The sequence below is a fragment of the Palaemon carinicauda genome, chromosome 41 (genome assembly GCF_036898095.1).
Source record: "Palaemon carinicauda isolate YSFRI2023 chromosome 41, ASM3689809v2, whole genome shotgun sequence".
Taxonomy (NCBI): Eukaryota; Metazoa; Arthropoda; class Malacostraca; order Decapoda; family Palaemonidae; genus Palaemon; species Palaemon carinicauda.
Genome location: NC_090765.1, coordinates 13,872,161 through 13,900,068, shown reverse-complemented (window position 1 = coordinate 13,900,068; position 27,908 = coordinate 13,872,161). Strand labels below are relative to the sequence as shown.

The 27,908-nt window shown below is 33.7% G+C and overlaps 1 pseudogene; it reads left to right on the top strand.

The window, feature by feature from the left end:
- The window catches only part of LOC137632237 (mucin-21-like), a 200,600-nt pseudogene that overhangs the window by 83,569 nt on the left and 89,123 nt on the right, over positions 1-27,908 (top strand).

Sequence of the window (27,908 nt, the reverse complement as noted above, 5' to 3'; positions counted from 1 at the left end):
ACAACATTAGACTTATATACTTATGGTAAAACTGGATACCATATAAATTATTTCTATGAACCTCCCCTATATTTCATATTGCTTTTCTTTTAAAACTGATTAAATGTTGACATCTACCCTTGTTCTAAACATTTGCTGTATTCTCTCCTTTTAATTACCTTTTTCTTCTAGTGTATTATTGGGATTATATGGGAGTGTGTGGCAATCCGACCATGTGGGTAGATCATATCCCGTTGTCTTTCAGTTCTCTCATCATCCCCGTGTTAGTCATCAACTCAACCCATGCTCCAGATTCTGATTTAGATTTTTAGGAAGTTTTATAGAAATGCATTATGATATATTAAATTTAAGAGGATGTCTTCTAATGCCTCCTCGTGAGGGTTGTTAAGCCGTTTTATTGCTAGGCAATAATGATCCTTGTTCTCTGTGCCATGTGCCTGGGATAGTTGTGAAGAATTTAGTTTTCTCTCAATTCCTCTTATAAAGGATTATTTTTATATAGTAGCTGTTGACAAAAGATTCAAGTCATAAATGAATTTTTTTTTAATCCAAGGGAAAAGCCAGAGAAAACTAGGCTAGTTGTTGATTGTGGAAGTGAGTTTGTTGATGCCACACCAGCTATTAAAAAACTAGCTGGAATTAATCGTAAGTTTTATGAACTTTTTACTGATTTTGCTTTGTGTATGCAAACTCAAAGGGCTAACAATATTAAGATAAATTTTATGATCTACTTCAATTCATTTTTTGGAAGTTGAATGTGGTAGCAGATCAGTTAAGCAGGAAACAATAAACTCCTCTAATACATGGTCGCTGAGTTCATATGTCTAGAGATTTGGAATTGGTTGGGAAGACCGACATGGGACTTCTCTCATCAAGAAGATAGATATATATTGCTTTCCAGTTCTGGATCTATTGGTATGGAAGGTGGATGTCCTGGTACTGGACTGGGAAGATTTAGATTTAAATGCTTTACCTCCATTCTAAATGATTTTTGTGGTGATAGCCAAGTTCATGGCTTAGTCTAACAACAGAACCTTTTGGCTCGGAGAGAATGGTTTATGGTTGTGGGACCTCTGCTTTCAGTGTCATAGAACCAATATCCAAAGTGGTTCACCTATTCCCCCACATACTTCATCTGATTATATGGTCCTCTACATTGTCTATTTAAAGGTCCAAAGACAGTTTACCAATGATATATGTAGAAATAATGGAATTTGTATTTTGATCGATACAAGTCTAGGAGTATTTCAATAACAGGAAATAATTTGGATATAATAAGTTTTTGTCTTTTATGAAAAGAGATTTTCTTTATAGTTCCATGCTTGATAGTGTGCACAAGCATCTAGGATTGGATTTATCTGAGCCAGGCATTATTGCTGGTGTTTTCAGGTCATTTGTTATCGAGAAACCTCAAGTTATTAGAACAGTTTATTGGACTCTAAATGTAGTCTTAAAATATTTAGTTTTCATTTTGAATCGTTGTAAGAACTTTCTTTTACAGATCTTATGATTAAAACTTTCTTTTAGCTTTAGCATCTGATAAAATTATTATTGAATTATTGGTTATTTCCTGTAATTTGGGGTTTGGTGTGAAATGATTCTGCTTCTCTACCCTACCTTCAGGACTAAAATTGATTTCAAGACTGAAAGTGTTCCTCAGTATTTCAGCATTCCTCTTTTGGAGAATGAGGTCAGTAATACCTCGGAAAATAGTTTCTTATGTCACAGAAAGACCGTAAAGTTAAATTTGGATAAAACTAAAAATCTTAGGCAAAACCTTCATAATTTTCTTTCTGGGGTTAGGATTTCAAACCATCCTCTCTACAAGAATGCTATGTCCTTATTTATTAATAATTTAGTGACAAAAGCTGATGGAAAATGTTCAGTAACTTCATGACATCATAATCTTAGCCAGTTCTATTAATTTCTCTAGAATTCTTTCTCTGGAAAGTTTGGACAGCAACCATGTGTTGTACACTAAGTTTTCTGTAAACATGATTTAACAGAGGCCTGATAGGCTTATAAGAATTTCTGACAGTGGGTTTTGTGATACTAAGGGTGGTGGTGTTAAATAAGGAATTTTTTTTTGTTGGAATGTTTGGAAGAGATACTTCAAGTTATGATATTTATTTCTCCACGGATAATTTAAAAGTAAGGGCTAATACTATATAGTGAAATAGTTTTAGATGTCAATTGTTAATTTTTCTGAGAGGAATTTTTAGTCTTTAAATTCTTTGATATCATTGTTAAGTTTTAGGTCCTGTGGACTTTTTAGTTTTATAATTTTCAATCAGGAAACAAGAGTTATTACAGTTAAATTGGGAAGTGTAAATTATCACTCTTTCTTAATTTACGGTGAATTATCATTAAAATAGTTTTAAGGAAAGGCGAGTCTAGTCATTTAAAGTCCCCTAGACTTGAGCTTTAGATTTGTTTATTCTTTCCTTCACTATCTCGCCTCCATCTAATTGTGAGAGTCAGCCATATGAATGCCAAGGGAGGTTCATAAAAAAAGGTAGACAACTGTAGAATCACTTATTTCTATACTCACCTGGCATTCATATACACCCCCCCCCACCTCCCCACTATCTATTGATGTCGAGAAGTTGTTGAACTACTTTTGAGAAAATGGAAAATATTTACGTCAAGGGTGCATGTCTATATTTAATCAGCTTCAAGAAAGAAGTAATATGAACATCGAGTGAATATAGAAATATGTAATTTTATTAATAAAGGTTAGTATTTTATTGACAACCACTTTATCATCATACCTTGAGGTTATTAACAACAATGGGATTTGATACCTAGCGTAGTACATTACATATACAGTACAAGGAGCTAAACAGTACAGTAATAGCATAGGAAAATATACTGTTTGTGAAACCTGTGAAACACTTCTTTTATTATGTCTTATTATTATTTATTGCAGCTTCCAACACTGACTCTGGTACCTCAAGTGACATTACCTCTAGCATCACAGGAACCAACACTGAAAGTAATGATACATGCTACATTTGAAGATGATACCTTACATCAGAAATATTATATCGGGATTTACAGTGGTTTTATAACGTTTCTTTAGCCTGATACATTATTATTTCAACAAAATCATTTTGATGACCATCCATGTTTGTACATTAATAATTATCGTAAACCTTTTTTTTTATAATTCTAAATTCACCATAACTATGCTCTGATTATGAAATATTCCATATACATACATAAGCTCATCACTATGCTTTGTAAGCAACAATATACTGTCTTGTAAACTTACACATAATTTAAGGTCCACTTAATTGGAAACTATATCATATCCTTTAAAACATGGCATAAGTCATTACTTATTTTCACAGCATCACACTCTGAGACTGTTAGTTCTAGTGTTAGTACTTCTGTCACCATAGGAACCAAAACTGAAAGTAATTTTACATTTTTATACAAAGGCTTAGTACTGTTCATTGGATTTTTTTATGTATGTAGTTACATTGGAGTTGTGACCTTTTAATATTTTTAAATACCTTTTGAACATTACGCATGATTAAATTAACCATAGCACATAGAATTAACTACATCATAGATCTTATTGTATGCTGAAATTGAATGCCATAGAGATATTTATTGGCAATCACTTCATTGTCATATTTTAAGGTTGATAGTAACCATAATAGGATTCAAATGCATACATAACATGGGCAGTATAAGAAGCTATACTATATTAGCAATATTTGCAAAACATTTGAAACACTTCATATAAGTATTGTTAATTTTGGCAGCTTCCATCATTGACTCTGATAGTTTAAGTGACATTACATCTAGCACTACAGGAACCAAAAGTAAAGTCATAATAGACCCAAGATTTGAAGACAATACCATATATGAAAATATATTTGCGTTTATAACATATAAAGATTAGATGTGATATAATGTATTGAAATGCCTCTTTAACATAATACAATATTATTGCTATGAACCTCCCCTGATATTCAAATTGCTTCTCTCTGGAAGCTTGGTTTTTTATGTTTACCCTTAAAACTAAAGTATTTCTCGTTTTCTTTCCTCTTAATAGACTTATGCCTCAAGTAAAGTAATGAGATAACCTAGCTATTAATGACACCCACCAATAACTTGTACAAGCCAAAGATCCTTTGTCTTTTAGTCTCTTGTGTCAACTTCAGGTCTTCAACAGCCCTCTACTAAACTATATGAGAAGTAATGAACAATTGAAATAAACTATTTTAAGAACAGTAACATCATCAAAATAGATCTTTTGTAAATAAACTATAAAAAAGAGACATGTCAGCCCATTCAACAAAATATAAAAAGCATTTGCTGCAAGTTTTGAACTTTTGAAGTTTACTGATTTAACTACCCAATTAGGAAAATTATTCCACAACTTGGCCACAGCTGGAATGAAAATTCTAAAATACAGTGTAGTATTTAGCCTTAAGATGGAGAAAGCATGACTATTAAGATTAACTGGATATCTAGTATTATGAACAGAATTTCATACACATCTTTATAGCTGACCAGATTATACTGTTATGTACAGATCCACATAATGAAAAATCTATAGGCACTTGCTTATCAAGCTTGTTTCATTAGAATCTATTTCATATAACGCATGACATAACAATAATTACTCATTTTCACAGCATCACATACTGGGACTGATAGTTCAAGTGTTAGCACTACAAGCATCGCAGGAACCAACACTGAAAGTAATTTTACATTTCTTACATAAAAAGACTGCATTGTTGAAAGATAGTATTTATATGTACTGGATGTACTGGTAGTTACATTTAAGTTTTGACCTGTTAATATTTTGAAATACTTTATGAACATCACATGGAGAAAATAACTGAAGCATAGCTTTGTATGCTGAAACTGAATGCCATATATTTTAAGTTCATAGCAACCACAATGGAATTAGATTGTACATTACATATTCTGCTCAGTACAGAAAGCTATATGATATAAGCATAGAGTAATATACTTTGTTTAAGACATATGAAACACTTCTTACATATCTTATTATTATGATTTTTATGAAACACTCTTGATTTAGCTACTCTCTCAAAGCGGTTTAAATGCCAAAGGCCACCGTAAAATTTTGAAAAAATCTGTTTTCTTTCCATGCAAAATATGCCTCTAATAAGTATTAAGTTAATCTAGTTGTTGATGGCAACTTTCAAAGCATGATTACTCCTTAGTTCCTTTGTCTTTTTAGTTTTCTTAATGCGTTTGGTCTCTTAAGACCATTGTTCTACCCTTAATCCAGATCGTATTTTTTTGTGATTCTAAGTTATTATATATTTTGATAGGGGATAGTTTTTTTCTGGAATTAACATGAATCCCTGGGAGAGTTGTTCAAATGACTTTTTGAAGGCATGCTTGGCACAGGGTTACATCTTGATAAATCATTTTAAGAAATGCTGTTTGCTAACAGTTTCTCTTAGTAGCTATGTTCAGCTAATAGTGGACAATTTTCAAAATGTAAAATTAGAATAACGTTTAGTTCATGGGGAAATCCAGAGAAAACTAAGCTATTTAATTACATTGGATGATGTAATGTAGCTCAAGTTATTTTTTAGCTTTCTGTGGTTAATAATAGTGAGCTTAATACTTTAGCTAAAGTGCTTTTAGCTTAACCTCCTTTGTTTCAAATCTTGTGCAAACTCCTCAAGTTCTAACTAGTGGTTTTGTGCCTCTCATTAGGGTTCGGATGGTAGTGCATTATAAGAGTTGATTGCCTCTTAGGAACTTCACTCTCAATTAGATTAGGTCTTTCTATTGCATAATCCTCGCATTTCGGTGATCTCGTCTGCTCTATTTGGCCACTGGATTCTGAGAAAGAAAACTGGACTGGCAGGTGGATCCTTATATCCCTCTATGTGCTGAATCTAGCGCACATGAGCAACCTTTTCATACATATTCTTATGATATAGCATACGATGTGGTTTCATTGGAACAGGGTTTAACCGTTTTTATGTAAGTTGAAGTTTCGGCTTGTACCTGAACGGTTGCATCATGTTTCAGATGGCAGTGGGGATTCTACCCATCATAGGCTCAATCACTAGCTCATTTGAAATTTTCCCCAAGTGGCATTAACACATGCAGTTGTACCTCTATTACCAAAACGAGTCCCTCGCCTATTTCAAATGCAATGCAAAGTTACTGTTAAAAGTAAACGATTGGGAGAGCCAGAAGGTTCCTTTTTGGAGTATACATCAGACCAGCACCCCAAAATAAGGATAGTACAGAGGAAGAACTTGACTTGGGTAGGATACAGGACTGTTTATCCTTAGAAAACTTAAATTTTGAAAACTATCTGGATAAGCTAGGTAAGGCAATTTTTTTATAATGATTATTGTTTTTGGTCTTATTTTGCCTTGTTATTGCCTTAGATCAAGCTAATTCTGCATTCATTATTAATGCAAAGTGGTTGACTAAAGAAATACTGTCAGTTGTAAAATTTTGAGTAGAGTTGAAAATCTTTTTTTGACTCTAATAGAAGAAAAATTTGTTGGTCAATAGGATCTTGACCTTCTTTTAGGTTACCTAAATTATTTTAAGACATTATTATGGATGGTTATTTGAAGTTTGTAGCTTAGGGAACAAGTGTATTTCTTTGTGGTTTGGACTGTGTTTAATGCATGAGTACTCTGTTTTATTATTCCCCATATAATGGGTCCTATCTAGTAGGAGGAATGTTTAATTATTCCTCATAGAATGGGTCCTATCTAGTAGGAGGAATCTTTTTCCCAATTTGATTTTGGGAAAGCCTTCAACCCGAACAGTAGTTCCTGTCCATGGTCTAAGAGGGATACCCGATGCCTCTTGTCTTTTAATCCTTACTTGTCAAAGGAATACTAACCTTTTTCAAGTTATCTAAACTATTCAGTTAGGAGCTTTTTTTTGTAGTAGTGATTGGAAAACTTCCAGAGAAGATTAAGGTAGAGAGGCCTCAGATCCCTATCCAGGCTTTCCAAATCAAATATTTAGATTCTAAATAGTTTAAATCAAATTAATTTTGTTTATTTCTATTCTGGGCTTGTGTTTTGTTCTTGGTATGGGTCCTTACATACTTATCAGGATTAACATATGTCTCCCATCTCAAATGAATGGGATGTCTGGGATCAGGGGTCTTCTCTTTTAAGAAATTGGCTGTTTTTAACACATCTTTTGAAGGGATTCAGGTTCAACTAGTGTGGTTACTCAGCTCACTGAGAAGGTTGGAAGCTCTGGTCACTTCAGAAAAGTTTCTTCAGTGTCCAACTCAAAGGATTCTTTCTTTGGGGATGAAAAGGGACAGTTTCTTTTCTTATTTTTAATGGGAAAAGAGGATTCAGGTTTTCCTTTTTGGAGAAATTCAAGGGAATGAAATCTGTTGGTTTTAGATGTGAATAAGGTTACTGAGTACTCGGGCTTCTTTAGAGGAATTTGTTTCTTTGAATTTCTAGAAGACTAGGTATTTCCAGTTTCACCTCAATTGGCATTGGAGCAGGACCTTCAATCTGGACTCAGTTTCTATTCTAATGCATCTAATGTTCTTATATTACAGAGGCAAGTAAACTTCAACTTGTGGAATGGTAGGATGACTCTTTTCGTTTAACCAAGGGAGTGTTCTTGGAAGTAGAATTCCAGACATCTCTTTTCATTGATGTTTCCCTGTAAGTGTGGGGTGCATCTGTGAATCATTTTTTTTCTGTCGGAAAAGTTTTTGAAGAAGAGATCAATCCTTGTTGCAGGCCCTCCAAGCTCAGGAGTTTTTGGTATTGAGTAAATGTGTGGCAATATTTTCAGACATCACAACAGAACTAGCAAGTATTCAGAGCCAGGAGGGAACCAGGTTAGATTCCCTGTTTTGGATAGCAGAAATAATTTTATCGTGTACAAACTTGAGGCGAATAATCTTTCTACATAGTTTATTCTAGGAAAATTGATAATTTTTAGCAGGTCAGTTAAGAGGAAATTACATATATTGTACTCTAAATGGTTTCTCATTTTTATTGAATTAGGAGATTGAGATTCTGTGTAAAAGGCCAACTGGGAACATGTTCGAAGCATCGCTTACCAAGAAATAGATATATTTTACTAATCAGTTCCAGGTCTTTTAAATTGATAGGTTGCAGCTCAGTCACAAGAATGATTGAAAGTGGATATGTACATTTTTCCTGTGTTTTGTATCATTTTGGCATTGGAGATGGTGATTTATAGTTCTTAGGTGTCTGTTGTTAGGATGCTACCTTACAAATTGAATCTTTTCAGATTACTGGGTTTGAGGTAGGTTCACCCAAACTCATGTAGTATGCTTCATATACCTTGGATAGGTTCTATTGACTGATTTCTAAGAGCCCTATTGTTTTTTTCTAAGTTCTTAGGTCCTTCCAAGGTAGTCCATCAACAATTTGTATCAAAGACTTTACAATGTTTATTTTGATTGATGGAAATCAAGAAATATTTCAGTAAAAAGAATAAGTTTTTATATTTATGGAAGGATGTAGTCTGTGTATGATATAAAGGAATAGAGGCTAATGCTTAATACCACACTCAAGCATCTAGGCTTAAACATATCAGCTATGGGCAGTATTGAGGATGTATTCAGCTTTTTATTACCGAGAGACCTACAGTTGTCAGAATGTATTACTGTATTAGAATTTGAACGAAGTGTTACATTGTTAAAAGGTTCTCTTTTTGAACTCTTAGAAGTTCTTTATTTTAATAATCTCAAAACTAAAATGGTTGTAATTTTAGCTTTAGCATCAGCTAATGACATTAGTGGACAGAAGACTTCTTTCTTATATGTAATGTAGGTTTTATTGATGGGAAGGGAATATTATCTTATTACCTTCATCCAAAGATAAATCTTACTTTCAGATTGAAGGTTAGACTCAATTTTTTCACTTTTTCTTTTTGGAGAGGACAAATTTCTTTAAGAGCTGTTGTTTTTTTCTAGCCAAGACAAGAATATTAGGATAAAAGTTCTTGATTGGCATTATGGGATTAAGTTTTTTGGACGACCCCCTTCCCAAATGCCTTGTATTTTTGGTTAAGGGTTTAATGACAGAAACACACTGGGAATTAGATTAGAGTCAGACTAGGGACTTGAAGGTTCATTTCATAAAGTAGAAGTGTTCTTTGGAAAGAAATTTTTGGCTAAAACTCATTGACCTACTTTTTTGGTTTTTGTAAAGCTTTATCTGAAATAAACCTGTTTTTTCTATTACTGGACTTACGATGCTAGTTGTGTGGGATATAATGTAAGTAAGAATTTACTGTTATTAATTCTCTTATATTTGGTTCAAGTTAAGGTATTATATTTCTCAGTGAGAAACTTCATGTTGTTGGGTAATATAAACAAGTCTGAGTTTAAAGGTTTGATAGTGGGAATGTGTTTGGAACCCAATGTGGGAGCCCGAATGATTTTAAAGTGTAATTTTGTTTATGCTTGGTTACTGTTGAACTTGATGAGTCTTGGATAAATACTTAGGACATAACATATCTCATCTCTTTTCTTCACTGACTCATCACTGTCAGAGTGAAGGAATCCGCAAAATGAACATCAGAGGTATTTCATAGAAATAAACTAAATTTTGATAATCTAATTTACTTCTACACTTACCCAGAGTTCATAACATGCACTCCCCTCATCCCCACTGACTAGTGATATCAAGAGGCTAAGTGGCAAGGTTCAAACTTAACTGAAAAGAGAAAAGAACTGTGTTATACATATCCTTGTCTAGATTGGTGCCACCAACAACTAGATTAAATTGATATTTGCTAGAAGAGGAGAAATTTTTTAGCAAGGAAAGAAAATGGGAAAGATTTTAATTTTATGGTAGATGTCTGCATTTAAACAGCTTTGAGAGAGAAGTACTATGAATATCAGGTGAATACAGAAATAATTTGTTGTATTTTTAAACTCCAATTTTTGCAGCTTCGAACATTTACTCTGGTAGCCCAAGTGACATAACCTCCAGCACCACAGGAACCAACACAGGATGTAATAATATATTCTACATTTGTAGACTACACTTTACATTAAAAGATTATTCAGTTATTTGCATATACAAAATATGAAGATTAGATGGCTAAGTGTACTACAGTGAAATACATAATTAACCATGGTCAGGCCATTACAAATTTTCTTGTAAAAACTGATGCTATCAGTAAATATACAGTAAAAATATTCTTTCCATGTTTTTGACATAATTAATTTTCATCTTGATAACTCACAACTACTGTATACTTTAGTAAGCAACATTATGCTGAACTTAATCACTTATGGCAGATATGTCCATTGCACAGTAAACTTTTTGATATAGAACATGATATAACACTTTTGACTGCTTATTTTTACAGCATCTCAATCTGAGACTGGAAGTCCAAGTGATATTACTTCTAGCACCACAGGAATCATTACTGAAAGTAATTTAACATTTCCTATACAAAAAATACACTTAAGAAATGTTTTTAACATAGTAACAATTAAGTTTTTATATGACAATATTTTTAAGTGCTTTTTGAACATTAGATATTGACTTGAACTACACACAGTTCTATACTGTATACAATACTCTACTATATGCTGAAATTGCATGATATATAAATACTTAATTTTAACAACTTCACTGTGACATTTTATTGTTAATAGCAACTACACTGGAAAATTTTAAATAATCACATATACAGTACAAAATAAATATACAGTATAAGTATAGAGTATTCTGCAACTCTACTGTAAACTAGTCTTCAAAACAAAAACAAATCACCAAAAACTTGGCCCTATAAGATATGCAAAGCTGTTATCAAATATAAATTTTTTTTTTGCAGCTTCCAACATTTCCAACATTAACTCTGGTAGCCCAAGTGACATAACTTCCAGCACCACAGGAACCAACACACAATGTAATAATATATTCTCTTTCTACAGACTTTACAATATTCATTAAAAAGATTATTCAGCCATACATGTACAAAACAGATTTGGCTAAGTATATGAAAAAGTATCCTCAACATGATATAGTTACAACATTGTCAAGCTGTAACTAGTTTACTTTCAATAACTGTAGCATAGTGTATTAATTTTGTTAGAAAATTAATCTCCTCTTGTTGAATTTACAGTACCACATTGTTTTTTTACATACAGTATTTAAGTTTTATCAAACTGACGACACTATTCTTTTGTAAGCAACAATATACTGTACTGCATTTATTTTTATGATTCTCCCTTGATGTGCATATTGCTTTGCTCTTGAAGGTGACATATATGAACGTTACCTTCCCCCCACAAAAAAATCTTGTTTTCTTCCCTCCAATGCAACATCTGGTAATTCATGGCAAAAGCCATGTTAAGGCCAGCTAGAATGTCTACTTTAGGTTCCAGAAGACAGTCTACCTTTAGGCTATATCAAAGTCAATGGAAGTTTATTTTCATTAGTGCAACTCATGAAAAGTAAGAAACCAGGACTAGTTTAGGTAATATTAAATTTTCATATTGTTTTTTATGAAAAGACTGTCAATTTCAACTATTAAGGTTCATAGATCCATGCCTAATACTGTACATGTACTCAGTCATCTAGAATTGGATTTATCTATTTCAGGTACTATTGCAGATGTATTTATGTCCTTTATTGTTGGAAAATCCCCAGTAGTCGGAGGAATTTTATGGAATCTACCAGTAGTATTGCAATGTTTAAAAAGTTAAGATTTTGAACTTTAGATAAGCTTTATATTAAAGATCTCATGACCATAACTCTCTTTGTTTTGGCAATATAATTGGCTAAATGCATTAGTAAACTGCAAACTATTTCTTTTAAGGTAAGTTTTGGAGAACATAAGGGCATCTTATCTTTCTTGCTTGTATTCAAAGCTCAGAATGATTTTAAGTCAAAAGGTTCTTCAAAGTTCTTTAAAATTCCTTCTTTGGAAAAGGTAGTTAGCATTTCATCAGAGAATTTATTTCTCTGTCGGGTGGGGGGAGAGTTAAATATTATTTTGCCAAAGCTCCAGATATTAGGAGTAATGTTGCTATTTTGTTTTATAAGATTAAGATTTCTAATCACCCACTGTCCAGAAATGCTGTCCTTTCTGGTTAAAAGACTGGTCATAGAGGCTCACAAGAAGTTTTATCCAAGTCGTGAAAAACTTGAAAGGTAGGGTGCCTAATATTAACAGTGTAGCTACTTTTCTAAATTTTTGCGAGGGTCTTCCTTTGAGAAGATTTTTAGCAGCAGCTCAGTGGCATACCAAATTAGTATTTGCCAAATATTATCTTGAAGAATCCTGGTTCTATTAACAAGATTGCTGGGCAGTAGGTCAAGTAGTAGCTGTTGATGATGATGTTTAATGAAAGATGGGTTTCTTTTATAGTACAGTATTATTAATTGGTAAATTTAATTAGTCTTAGGTTTAATTTTTTCCTATTTGGATTACATAACGTTGATTAAAGTATAAACAGTATGAATAAATAATAGGCTTTGAAAAGGATGTACACAGTCTGAAGAATCAAGTTATAACATTGGTTGTAATGTTGTGGTATTGGAGCCCTAGTATAAGAGTTGAATCTAGTATATAAAATAAGTATTATTTTCTTTCGTGACCTACATCTATCCGAGTGTAGGAGTCAGCAATATGAAAACCAGTGGAGATTTGTAGAAATAAACAGAATTTTGATAAAATTTTTTACTTTTATACAGACCTGATTTTCATATGTATGCTTACTCTTCTCCCTACTGGCTAATGTTGTCAAAAGGATAGGATATTAGTTTCGATAGTGCAGGTGCTTGCTAGCCATACTATGGTTGCATCAGTCGCCAGATGTTGCATTGGTATGCAAGGGGTATAGCCTCAAGAGGAAGAAGTCCGTAATATTTTTGTAATGTTGATATAAGTCGGCTTTGAGAAGCAATCAATATGAACATCTTTAGATTACTGTATAGAAATGAAAAAAATTCTCATTATAAATAGGTTATTCACTTATGCCAGTCATGTTTATCAAACTGTAAACAACACACAACTTTTTACAATATTTTCACAGCATCACCATCTGAGACTGGAAGTTCAAATGTTGATACTTCTAGCACCACAGGAACCAGTTCCGAAAGTAATTTAACGTTTTCTCTACAAAGAATACACTTTGTTTTAAGAACATTTTCAAATGCCATATGAACATTACATGTCAACATGAACTACGTACTCTTAAGTTTTGTATAAAGAACTGTACTATAAGCTGAAATTGCATGATACAACAACTCTTAGTTTCAACAACCTGTGTCATATTTTATGGGTAATAGCAACTACATTGGAGAATTGAAATGAATCACATACATTATACAAAACAAATATATAAGCATAGAATATTTTACAACTCTACAGTAGACCCTGGCCCATTCTAAATAATTATGAAATACCTTTTCACCAAAGACTTAGGGATGTAAAACATGCAAAACTATTATAAAATGTATATATATTTTTTGCAGCTTCCAACATTAACTCTGGTACCCCAAGTGACATAATCTCCAGCACCACAGGAACCAACACACAATGTAATAATATATTCTATATCTGAAGACATAACACCTTACCTTAAAAAAAAAAAAAAAAAAAAAAAAAACACTCATGTTAGGTTTATAGTAATAACACTGTTTTTGACATACTTCATTTTCATCTTGATATCTCACAACTATACTTAAGTGAGCAACATTATGGAGTACTTTTTCAGTTATGCCATCCATAAACAGTAAACTTTATAATATAAAATGTGACATAACACTTTTGACTACCTATTTTTTACAGCATCACCATCTGAGACTGGAAGTCCAAGTATTATTACTTCTAGCACCACAGGAACCAATACTGAAAGTAATTCAACATTTCCTATACAAAGAATACACTTTGTTTTAAAAACATCTTTTTTTATGTATCATAACAGTTAAAATTTTATTCATCAATATTTTCAAGTGTCTTATGAACATTGCATGTTGACATGAACTACAACAGCTAAGTTCTATACAGTATACATCACAGTACTCTATTGTATGCCAAAATTTCATGTAATATCGACACTTAGTGTTAACAACCAAAATGGAACTTTGAAATTAATCTCATATACAAAACAACTATATAAGCATAGAATACTATACACTCCTGTAAATTATCCTTCTCAATATGTAAGATCTTTTCACCAAAAACTTGGTTACATAAAACATGCAAAACTACTATAAAATTTATAAATTTTTTTTGCAGCTTCCACCAGTTACTCTGGTAGCCCAAGTGACATAATCTCCAGCACCACAGGAACCAACACACAATGTAATAATATATTCTATTTTTGAAGACATTACACCTTACCTTGAAAATATTATTCATTCATTTGCATATACAACAGATAAAGATTAGATTTAGCTAAGTGTGCAAAAATACATTCTTAACAGGATGTAATCACACCATAATCAGGCTATTACAGATTTTCTTGTAAAAACTGATGGTATAGGTAAATGTATAGATAAAAACTCTTTCATGTTAGGTTTATAGTAATAATGCTGTTTTTGACATACTTCATTTTCATCTTGATAACTCACAACTATACTTTAGTAAGCAACATTATAGTGTACTTCTCAGTTATGCCATCCATAAACAGTAAACTTTATGATATAAAATGTGACATAACACTTTTGACTACCTATTTTTTACAGCATCAACATCTGAGACTGGAAGTCCAAGTATTACTACTTCTAGCACCACAGGAACCAAAACTGAAAGTAATTCAACATTTCCTATACATAGAATATACTTTGTTTTAAAAACATCTTATTTTATGTATCATAACAATTAAAATTTTATTTATCAATATTTTCAAGTGCCTTATGAACATTACATGTTGACATAAACTACAAACAGCTAAGTTCTATTCAGTATACAGCACAATACTCTAGTTTATGCTAAACATTTCATGTAATATCAATACTTAGTGTTAACAACCAAAATGTAATGTTAGAATTAATCACATATACAAAACAACCACAGTATATAAGCATAGCATACTATACACTACTGTAAATTATCCATCTCAATTTAAAAGATCTTTTCACCAAAAAACTTGGTTACATAAAACATGCAAAACTATTATCAAAATTATATTTTTTTTTGCAGCTTCCACCAGTTACTCTGGTAGCCCAAGTGACATAACCTCCAGCACCACAGGAACCAACACTGGATGTAATAATATATTTTATATCTGAAGACTACACTTTACATTAAAAATATTACTGAGCCATTTGCTTATAGTGTACAATAGATAAAGTTTAAATTTAGTTAAATGTGCTAAAGTTAATCCTTAAGGAGTGCAACTCTCAACCTCTTACTTTGAATTTGGAAATTCAGAATATTACATTTTTGGCTAGGTGAACATGTATATTTCATGTTTCAAATATTTTTTTTTATTGAAAACAATTTGATTTATTGCTAAATAGTTCTATTGATGTATTTACGCAAGTGCACCCAGTTCCGTACACAATCACCTTTTTTATACCTGTGTACGTATTTACATATACCTTTTCTTAGAAATTTCAGGGAAAGCTATTTATTAGTATCATATTTACAGTAATTTTACCCTTTTCTATGATTTTCTGAGAAATAGATGGTCCATTTTCTTTTACTATACTGCTTGGTATTCATAAAAAAAACATTTGCTACACATCTTTCTAAGGTGTATAGTTTTCATCTCTTTGCTTAGTTATATATTTATAATTTTTATGTTATGACTATGCTGAGAGATGCATAAAGTGTCAGACAGTAAAAAAATAGGGCAAAAGTGTAAAATTTGTCCAGAAAAATACATAGACACAAATATTTCATGTTATTCAAACTTGCTCATGTGTGTGCATTTAGTACATGTAGAGTATATACAGCACAGTATATGTTTGTGGCGAGCAATTCATTTGTATTTGAGGAAAGGGCCTTACTGCTGGTTAGCAAATAACTCTGAAATATGATGATTAGGTCCTTATGATCCCCAGTGGTGAAGTGAGTGAGTGCCATTAAGTGTGGATGTGTTTTGCACTGAGCTTAGTTCAACACTCGCCCTGAGCTGTGTTTTAGCTTTTGTTTCATGCTTAGAATATCATAGAAAAGATATTAGTTAATCTCATGGAGGGACCAAAGTGAGAAGAAACATCACAACATGTCTGCCCCTAACTTGGTCCGTCTCATATGTTAAACCACAAAGGGAGACCGGAAAAAATGGATAGGATGCCCACACTGTGTAGATGAAGCTAGAACAGCCAAGTTATATGTATCAAAATTGAAGGAAGATATGAGTATGAGAGAAGAGGCTTTGAGTGAACAAGAAGTAATAATTGCTGAATTTGAAAACAAAGTTGCGGACCGTAGCGCGCATGCAGCAAATTCCACCCAGACAACAGACCTCACTGAGAAAGTTTATAATGTTGCCATGAATATGGAATCAATTAAGGCAACACTTCAAACATTGATGGACCCCAAATCATAGAAAATGACATCCGTTGACAAAGTTAAGGAGAAATATCTGAATGAACATCATAAAACGACTGTGGAGGTCCTGTAGAGAGTAGGGTTCCCCTGCTGTACAGGACCAGAAAAGCAGCCCTTGAAGTAAAGTATAGTAAAGTAAAGCAAATACCCATACTTATAATGTACAGAATAAAGTCTGTTCAGTCAATCTATAAAAAAGTGAAAACCCTGATTTGCTACCAATTGTTTCAGTATACAGTATTAAATGTTTATATTCTTCTATCAAATATGAAGCCTACATTTTGTACATTCACCTTTAGTCACCTTTAAAAGTAGCTTTTATGCATTGATAAAGTAAAACATATTAAAAAATCTAAATGCTAAGAGAATTTCCAATGTATAATCTTTTGTGTTTAAAATGATCTCTGAAATGGGTTTTAAGTAAAAAAAAAAAGGTTGAGAAACATAATAGTAGATAGACCTTGGGGAAAGCCCAAAATAACATTGATTTAATGGGCTTGAGTGGCACTCCTTAACATATAACTATTGTACAACATAATCAGGGTATAGAAAGTTTGCTTGCAATAATTGTAAAGTAAGTTATAACAAATTTGCTTGCAAGAATTGTAAAGTAAGCTTTAACAAGTTTGGCTGCAATAATTACACAGTAGTGCATTAACATTGTATAAACAATTTTAATTCTTCCATGTTAAATTTACAGTTACTGCAATGTGTTTTTTTTTACATATGTAATTTCCATTTTGATTACTCACAACTATACTTTAGTAATGAAGATTATACAGTACTGTACTTTTCACTGATGTCAGCCAAGTCCATCTCATAGTAGATTTGGTTATTTATACTGTACTTAACACATAGCTATTTGTTTTCACAGCATTTGAGACAGTCAGTTTTATTACTTTTAGTATCACAGGAACCAATACTGAAAGTAATTCAACATTTCATATACAAAGAGTACACTTTGGGTTTGGACACCTTTTTGTACATTATGGAAACAGTTAACATTTTTTATCAAGTATAGAAATGGGAAAGTGCCTTATGAAAATTAACAACGTATAACTTATTTTTATGTACAGCACTGTATTCTGAAACTGCATGATGTATCAAATACCTAATTTCAAAAACCTCTTGTCGTACTTTAGTGTTAATAGCATTTACAGTAGAAATTTGAAATGAATTGCATTCACAAAACAACTGATAAACATAGAATATTTTATACTATACTGTAAAATAGCCTTCTGAGTATGTAAACAGTTTCTTATTAAATGTACATTTTTTTTTCAGCTTCGAACATTAACTCTGGTAGCCCAAGTGACACTACCTCTAGCACCACAGGAACCAACACTGGAAGTAATACATCCTACATTAGGCATCACTAGAATATTTATATACTTTATACATTAGACATATATGAAGATAAAATTTTGACATTTTGAAAAAAAATCCTAATGCAATTACATCACTGTAATATTCTTATCTAGGATATTAGCTTTTAAAAGTAAATTTTAAAAGTGCATCTTTATATGCATTAACTTTTACAACATACATATGACCCAAAGTACTGTCCTGTAATTGCATTTCTCATCTACCTATAGTTTGGAGACCTTATTATCATCGTACTGTATTAGAAAATTGGCAAGTGCAGTCTATTTTGATTTAGCACACTACTTTTAGTTTGCTATTGTTTCTATAAAAATCCTCTGGCAGTCATATATCTTCCTTCCTGAGGCTGGTTAAATGTTTTCTACCCTAAAACCTAAAAATTTTTTATTTTCTTTTACTACTAATATTGACCCTCTTGTGGAGTGTTAAGCTTATATGGCAGTGTATGGGAACGAGCGCTTGGGTATCTTACGCCGATGTGCTTTCAGTTTTCTCATTGATTTAACATAAATCCTGAGGTGTTTTTGTATTTTAAGAGGTTATTTAGCTACTGCTGATTAATAGGCAATGTTACTAGATTTGCTATGCATTCTTGTGGAGATTATTCAAAGAATTCATTGCTAAGTGATAAAGATCCTCATTCTCTTTGTATCAAGTTTTGTGGGAAACATTGGGATTTTTGAACAATCCTTGTGATGAATTTAGTGACTTGCAGTCTGTCTTCTAGAGTAATACGATCAACTTGTGGCTGACTTCTTGCCTGTGACTAACACCAAACGAAGAAAAGTAACTTTTAGTTTAGGGTAAAATTTTGAGAAGACTAGGTGAGTGGTTTAAAGTTGGGAGGGTAATTATAATGCTACTTGAGATTCTACTGAGTTTTCTGGAATTGGTAGTGCTGAACTTCACAAGAATTATACTCAATTTGCTATGTCCATGTAAGAAAAGGATAGTTCGGCTTGAGGCTAATGCAGTGATTGTAGTCCAACCTATCCTGTTCTAAACCCTATGCTAACTTCTCAGGTTTTACTTGGCTGTTCTTGTGTACCAATCAGTAAGGGTTTTGATGGTACACAGCTAACTAGAGATTTAGCAGGGTCATCACAAGCATCACTCTCAAATTACTTCAGGTCCATCTAATGCAAAATCCTTGCCTTTCCTTGATCCAGTTTATACTCTACGACCACCTGATTTAGAGATAGAATGCTGGGTTGATGGATTGGATCCTAATTTCCCTCCAACGCTGGAGTAAGCGCTCATGACCAACCTCTTTATACCATTATCTAGTGTGTGAGTTACTGTATGGTTCCTGCGGAACCTGGTACAAAAGTTTTGAAAAAGTCTTGACTGATTTTGGCTGGACCTGAAAAATGGTTGTATCATATTTTGTAAGGCATTTGAATTCAGCTTAGTGCTGGCTTGGTCACTAGCACAATTTTCTCTAGTGGTGTTAACATAGTTGTTAGTACCTCAGCATTGTAGTTGAAACAGGTCCTTTGCCTTGTGTTGACACTAAGGTTCCCATTAGTAGTAAACAAATGGGAAATCCCATATTCACGAATTTGGTTGCTTCAACAAAGCAGGATCCAGAAGGTGAGGAGGGATGGATGTGGAGGAGATCGACTCTGATGATGTATTACCATTTTAGTCGTTATGAAAACTTATTGCCGAGATAGATCCAAATAGGTTAATTCAGGTAATTTTGGATTATTCTTATTCACTGGTGTTTTCTAATAATGCTAATGCTACAAAGTCTACTTATTATCCAAAATGTTCTAATATTTTTATAGATAAAGTGAATAAATTGATGTCTCAGGTGGAAGGCAATTCTACTAACAGTTCTTCCTATCTGATGTTATGACATTCTCTCAGGAAAATAGACATTAATTTATAAAACAAGTAAATTTCCTAATCTTATTGTTACCCCCAGATGAAAATAATTATTTTGAGTCGTCTTATTAATGTTGTAAAAAGGTAGTTATTGAATACAGGTTTTTCAATTGGGTTGACTTAATAGATATTGTACTCTACTTTCTATTGGCAATATAATAGATAGTACTATAGTGGAAGTGCTCTCTTTTGCAGATTTTATAGTTGCAGATATTTTGGATACATCTGCAAAGACTTCTGCAGTATTTATGAATTTTGTTGTTAAGCATAGGTAACGACTGTTTTCTATGTTATCGATGCTTTTTGAGGCTCACAAACACCCTCTTGATTACTTCTTCAATATTTGGTCCTATATTGGATCAAAATCTAGAATTTTAGTGTTGTAATACAGGTGGCCTTCAGAACCTAGTGATGCCTTTAAGGTCATATCTCGTTAAGGGTTGCTTTTATCTCTTGCTGTCTTTTGCCACCTCCTTCTTAACACTATACTGCTGTACCTCTAAAAGAGTCCTTTTGGAGCATAGATAGATCATCAAGATTTTGGTTTAACAGAAGCCCTAGCACAAGTGCCAGCAGGACTTGTTGATGATCTAGGTTCTAGGAGGACTCAATGATGGTCCTTTCCAAGGTATTCAACTTCTATCAGGTTTGTATGCCAAATTCTTCTGTGTTCTGATCCTCTTCTGTCAGTGGTATCATTTCTTTTTCCAAGTCACCTAAACAATTTGCCCAAAGTACATACTATTTTGAAGATAGAGAGTGAAAAACTTTTGAAGAAAGTGATAGAGGAAGTCTTGGATCCTTCAACAAGGTTTTACAGTAGATCATTCATATTGCCTAGGGCATTGGGTGGTTAGAGGCCAGTTCTGGATGTCTCGATTCTAAGCAGGGATACAGATTTCAAGAAGGTTTAGATGGAACTTTTCTTTCCTGGGGACAGTGGGGAAAGATGATAAGATGTTTTCAATAGACTTGACAAATGCTTACTTTCACATTCCAGTTTATCCCAAATCAAAAGAAACTCCTTTAGTTTATGGATGTCTCAAGAATATATCAATACAGGTGCTTGTGTTTTGAGTCTGAACTTCTCAAATATTCACCATATTCACCAGAGTGATGGCTTAGATTTTGAAGTAGATCAGAGACATCAGAGTTCTCTTGTACCTAGACGACTGGTTAATTTTCAATATCAGGTTATTGAGTTGAATAAGTATGTGAATACTGGTCAATGTGGAGAAGTCTCTTCTAATTCCAACTCAAAGGATTCTATAGTTTGGAATGATTATAGCAACAGTTCTTTTTGAATTTTACCATAAAAGAAAAAAGGATTCAGTTAGTTTCAATAGTTTGGTTGCAAATGGGAAATTTCCAGTTACATCTTTATTGTCACTGGGACAGGACTGCTGATCTGGACATGATTTGCATATGAACGATGTAGAACTAGCTATAATTTATGAAATGGTAAGACGATCCTTGTCGCTTGAATCAAGGAGCGTTGTGTGAAGTAAAGATTCAGGATTTCTTTTCACAGATGGTTCCCAGGAAGAGTGGGGCACAAACATGGATTAAATTCTTCTGTCAAGTAGGTGGTTAGAGAAGGTATTGGCATACCTGTTCCCTTGAACGCTTAGCCATACTCAAGGCCCTGCCGACTCAGAAGAGTCTGGTAATGGGAAACTGTATGGCAATGTTTCAGGCAACACGACAGCATTGGCTTATATTCAGAAGCAGGGATAATCAATGTGGGATCTTTGTTCCAGATAGGGAAGTATTGTCATCTTCGACAGATCAGAACCAGCTCTGTGAGAGTGAACTTGACTCATTGGACTGGTGAATCTCTTCCTTTTAATAATAATGGACAGGTCTGAGGAGAATAATTCTTCTGACTGTGTATTATAGGGAAGAGGATCATATTAGCAGATCAATTAAGCAATGAACGAAAAATGCTTCCTAACGAATGGTTTCTGCATTGTTTAGTGTGTCAAGAGATTTGAAGTTGGTGGGGAAGATCAAACATGGACACGTATGTGACCTCACTCAAAATGAAGGTGGAAGTCTTTTGTTCTTTGCTACTAGATCTCTTAGTGTGGAAAGTGGATGCCCTATTACAGGACTGGTCGAATTTGGACCTGTATGCCTTTTTTCGATTCTTAATGATTCAGGCTGTGGTAAGCAAGTTCAGGATATCTTGAACAACAGGAGGACTGATGGCTCCATTTTGGTCTCAGTGTGTGTGGTTTACAGTGTCCGAGGAGATTTCAATCTTCTTAGGCAACCAGTTTTGAGGTCAGTTCACCCAATCCCTTACTCACTGAATCAAACTGCCATATTCTCAGACAAAAGGGTTTTCTATGTCGTCTAGCGTATCTATATTACGTTCCAAAAAGCAATCTACCAATAATTTGTGTCAAAGACAATGAAGTGCATGATTTAATTGTTGACAGTCCAGGAATGTTTAAGTAACAACCAATTTTGATAATATTGTTAATTTTTGCATTTCCTATACTGCATTATAAAAGGAAATTTTGACTGTTAATAGTTATTGGTACATACTTAATACTGTATCCAAGCATCTAGAATTGGATTTATTTACTTCTGGTATTATCATGGATGTATTCAGGTCCTTTGCATCAAAAAAGCTATAGGTTACTAGAAAGGTCTATTGGAATTTAGAGTTGCAATACTTAAACAGTAATTGTGTTGAATCTGCACGATCGTCTTCTTAAGGATCCGGCAGCCAAGCCTCTTTTTCTCTTAGCGTTGGCCTCTGATAAACATATTGGTAAGCTTAAGGGTCTTTCCAATACTATAAGCAAGACTTGGTGTTTAGAATTTTTTCTTACTTACCTTCTGGGCTAAATATGATTTTAAGAGTTTTATATTTTAAGAGGAGAGGTCTTCCTTTATATTTCCAGATTTCCTTATTGGAAAAATAGGTAATCAGTACTTATGAAAATAGATGTCTTTGTCCCATTAGACCAATTAAGCTTTATATGTACAAGTCGGAAAACATTAGGAGAAGGATTCCTTATTTTTTTGTGGGTTAGGATTCCAAAGGTTCCTCTCTTCAAGAATACTGTCACTCCGTGTGGGTTTAAAGACAGAAGCTCACTAAAAATTAATTATCTTCAGATCAAATGAAGGAATGCATCTACTTTTTTAATTTTTGTAAGAATCTCTCTTTGGAAAGAGTTTTGGTAACGGCTCAGTGGTGCACCAAGTCGGTTTTCACTGAGCATTACTTGAGATAAGCCTGTTTCTCTTATTAGGGTTACCGGGCATTGGATTTGGTGGTAGTTGTTGGGGATGTGGTATAAGTAAAAGTTTTCTTTTAATTAAAATGCTAATATTTGTTTCAAGTTACAGAGTTAGGTAATGCAAGGTGTTGGGTACTATAGTTGATATGTGATTATAGTATTAAGTATGGGAAAAAGTAAATGGGTAGAAATTCTTATTCATTACATTATTTGTATTGATATTGCATTTTGCCCCGCATGGGTATTTATTTAGTATTAAAAGTCTTTTTGTCTTCGCTATACAATTATAGGATAACCTAGTGCTCTTATTTCTTATTGTCATACACTGCCATACAATCTCAGTGCTCCACTAGAGGGGCAGTACTATTACAATGAAAGAAAATGGGAGATCATTGGAGTTTAGGGTAGACATCAACATTTACCAGATTTGAGGAGGCAATATGAAGTGTCAGAGAATGCAATATAGAAATAATAAATTTATTAAAATTTCTAAGTAGTAGCATATAGTATAAACTGCATTTTCTTTAGTTTCATTTAAACTATTATCAAATGGCAATATAAAAACATGTTACATGTAAAATAGCTGTTATCCATTATTACTATTTTGTTTGCAATTTCCTCACAGTGTGGTAGTTCAGGTGCTAGTACTTCTAGCAGTATTTGTGCCAACACAAAAAATAATACTGTATTACATTTAACATATGGTGACAATTTTTACTTTAACATGTAACTCTCACATGTTATATAACATAAGCTCTTTCTTTTCCAGTATACTATTCAAATCATTACTCGGGTACAGTTATTGTATGTCAGAGTACTGTACTGTAAATTTAGATGACCAGAACTTTTACAATTGTACACTTCACTCATGCATTATATGATATTTGCAGCCTCCACTAATACCAAGACTGGTAGTACATCCTCTTCTAGTACCAGCAATACACTCTCCAGTACTGGAAGTAATAAAAGAATCTATATTGAAAGATATTGATTTATCTTTTTGTATATTGGACACATCTTTATACATATTTGTTCATACATGAAAATCAATTTGATATACATATAATTACTTGAAATTACAAAACATCTTTAAATTTTTAATGTTGTTTACATTATATTTGTGCCACAGGCAACATAATGTAATTCTCCTTGCAAAGCATTGTCATAGATAATCTTACTTTATGGTTTGAAGTGTGATATCATTTGCATTATAATTATAAAACATTCTGCTGTGAGGCTTCAGATGCCTAAATCATCGGCCAAGATGCATATAAGGTAAAACATATGGGTGTATTCAAGAAAAGGATATTAATGCTTTAATTTCATTTCAATCATAGATTGGTACTCTTAAGATTAAGGATTTCATATTCAGCTTTATCATATAATAATTGATTCTGTCTATCTCGCTCATAATTTCTCAAGACATTTGGTAATTAATGACCATGGACCTAATGCCTGGAGATTTGACTCTTTATTTATCTATTCATTCTTCAAGAACTTTATTTATCTAACATAGAAAAACTGTTAAAAAATTACCTTACTTTTGTTTTAAGGAGGAATTATCTTTCAGAGATATTTGTGATCATGAAAGATGTATTTTTACCACATCAACACTCATCAAATGATACTTCAGTTAACCAAATTAAATGTTTGGTAATTTGAAGATGCCAGTGTGCTTTCTGCTCTATATCCTATACTTGAATACTGTGGGCTAACACTAGACTTTTTAGATTTTGGATATTGTACTGTACTTGTATTTGTAGTCACACTTTTAACTACTACAGAAGACTATCTAAGGCAGTGATTTGTATATTAAAAACATTTAACAGCCTGCATATATGAGAAGTTTAAGCCTATAAGCAACATATGCCTACAATACTAATCTTTACTTTAAATTCATTGGTAATTCACTGTAGGTTAATTTTAATAATCACTTCACTATATTATTATCTTTTAGCTGCCACCAACACTGGATCTGGTAGTACATCTGGCACAAGTTCTGGTAGCACAGGCACCAGTACTGGAAGTAATAAATTATTACATTTGAAAGTTATTTAGATGATATATTGAATATCAAAATTTTTGTATATTCTTTTATGTTAATATTTGTCATGATGCAAAACTTATAAAATGAGTTTTCATACTTGAAAACTATTAATTCATCAGATCATGATACATTATCTTATTAAGACTCCATAATATTAAGCATAATTACCATACACTTTGGCACTTGACTTGCTATATGTATTATTTTATTTAAGATAATGATGAGGAGGTTACATCTTTTAGTAAGATATATTTCTGGTTTTGCAGCATCTGGCACATCATCCAGCTCGGGCACTGGTACCAGTAGCGGCACAAACACCGGCACGGGAAGTAAGGCCACATCCATAGTTTCTCTTTGTTTTTGTTTTTTTATAGGGCCTCTTATTTTGTATTTTTAAATATTTAACTTAGCCGGTGAATATATAATAGCTGCAACTCTGCGGCTCGACAGAAAACATACTAAAAAAAACTCGCGAGCGATCGCTATGAAGGTTGCGGGTGTGCCCACCAGCGCCAACTGTCGGCCAGATACCACTCTTGTATGTAAACAAAACCTCCAATTCTTCTCTGTCGACGTTGACGACAAGACGTATCAATACTCGCTGTAGAACCTGGAGTTTTCTCAACATATTTGGTGAAGTACTTCATTTTGGTTTGAGCTTTCGCAGTGCAGGTGTTTTATCTTCATCTTAAATCTTGAACTCGTTTTTGGATAGATTTAATTTTTGATGACAAAGAGAGTATGGACTTTCTTTGACTTTTAAATGGCCGACCCTTCCCTTAGACGGAAGTGTGTTTAGGCTTTTAGCAATTATCTTATCACGTTATAAATTAATTATAGATTTTCCTCTATATTTTTTTTATATATCACCGCCTTTATTAGGCCTCTTCGATTAACTTTCCATTTATAATAAACATAAAAATAAATTTTAATGATTTGTTTATATGCGACCTTTCCTGAGAGTAGGCGGTCCTAACTTGGAAACCGAAGTTAAACAACGTTGAGCCCTTTCAATCGTAAATAGCTTTTAAAGAGCTAATGATTTAAAACTTTTTAAATGAATATTTTTTGATAGATATTTTATGAAAGATTTTCTTTGAATAGTCTTCGTTCTGTTTCAAAGATGAACTAACGTTTAGTTTATTTATGCTACGCAGTTTGCGCTCTATCGTTATGATAGAGAGAGAGTATCACGGTTTCACTTTGCAGGAAAGAGTAAATCGATTCTGACGTTTTGTTCATTCTTCTTTCAAAGCTTAAATGTTTTAAATTCTATTTTAAAGGAACTTTATAATTGAAAAACCTTTCAGTTTTTTCCTTTGGTCAAATAACATGTTTTTTTGACGAAACGTAAGTGGGCTCTTCTCTTAGGTGCGAAATCAAGAGAGAGAGAGAGAGAGAGAGAGAGAGAGAGAGAGAGAGAGAGAGATAGAGACGGAGGGAGAGAGAGGAGAGAAAACGTTCCGTTCAAGCGGGTAACGTTGTTCTCGAGTTACTCTCGTCCCTAGTCTCTGTACGGGGAGAAAGGATAAAACGTTTTTAGTTTTATTTTTTTATTCTCGTCCCCAGGCAATGTACGGTGAGAGATTGAAAACGTAGTTTTGAATGAACTAGTGTTTAGTCTCTTCCCTAGCCACTGAATTTTTTATCTTAAAATATGTTTACTGTTTTTTGCTGGTATTAATGTGCTTGCATTATACGACTGATTTCGCAATTACTACCTTTTGATGAGGGTAGAATTGCATGCTTCAGGTAGAAATCAGTAAAAGTTTCGATTTCAGTGAAATAAGTGTAAAAGAGAAAATCGTAGTGATAAAGTGATATTGCGCAAAGTGTTATCAGTGTTGCGACCGAGGGTTCGTCTGTTCGTGCCTGTCGTTCGCCTAGTCCGGGATCTCTTGCAAGCTCCCAAGCCCAGGGGAGAAGTAATGTCATACGACTTATGGGTTCGAGAGGCCTTGATCAGCGAACAGACGTTCCCTCTATGGTATCGGGTGTATCTTACCAAGATCACCCCTACCATAAGGCGAGAGAGACGATTTTCTCCTCCTCATCCGAAGGCTTTTCGCATAAGAAACCTGAAACAAGGTTTCGAGGCCCTTAAGCGAAAGTCAGTCCTTTCAGGACAGGTCCAGCGTCCTGGTTGTAGCCATTAGGACAGCTCTGACCCTATGCAGTCATCGGAAGACTGCTCGCCGCCTATCAAAAGCGTAACACAGACTCCGAGAGTCTTTTTGTTGGCAAAGTTTTGCGGTCACAGACGTTACCCTCGTCTCTTACCGCAACCATTTCTGTTGATCCTAAATGGGTTGTACGGCAAGACATGCAGAATAAGCTTGCCTCCCTTATGGAAGACTATTCTGCCGATAAGTCCGTTGAGCCTAGCCGTTTATCTCATCGAGATCCTGGCTTTCAGCCACCCTAACGTTCCTTTGTGCGTCCTGTTGACGTTGGCGTAGCTAAGTCACGTCAGTCAGGTTGTTTAGAACCACACTCGATGCGGTCTCGTGTGGATTTTCAGCCACATTTGGACGTTAGGCCACTTGCTGATGCTCCTGTTGACGTTCAGGACGTTCGCTAACAATCGGAGTTGACTTGTTTTGACGCTGAGCGTCAACCTCCGCATTCTAGAGTTGTTTTGACTGCTCAGTCTAGGCGGTCAAAGCAGTCTCGAGTGGACGCTATGCGTCCTCACGCACCTGTTGTTGTTGACAGTTCACAGACTGTCAAGCAGTTACATGACGTTGCGTCCTGGTCTCTCGCACCTGTTGTTGTTGACAGTTCACAGACTGTCAAGCAGTTACATGACGTTGCGTCCT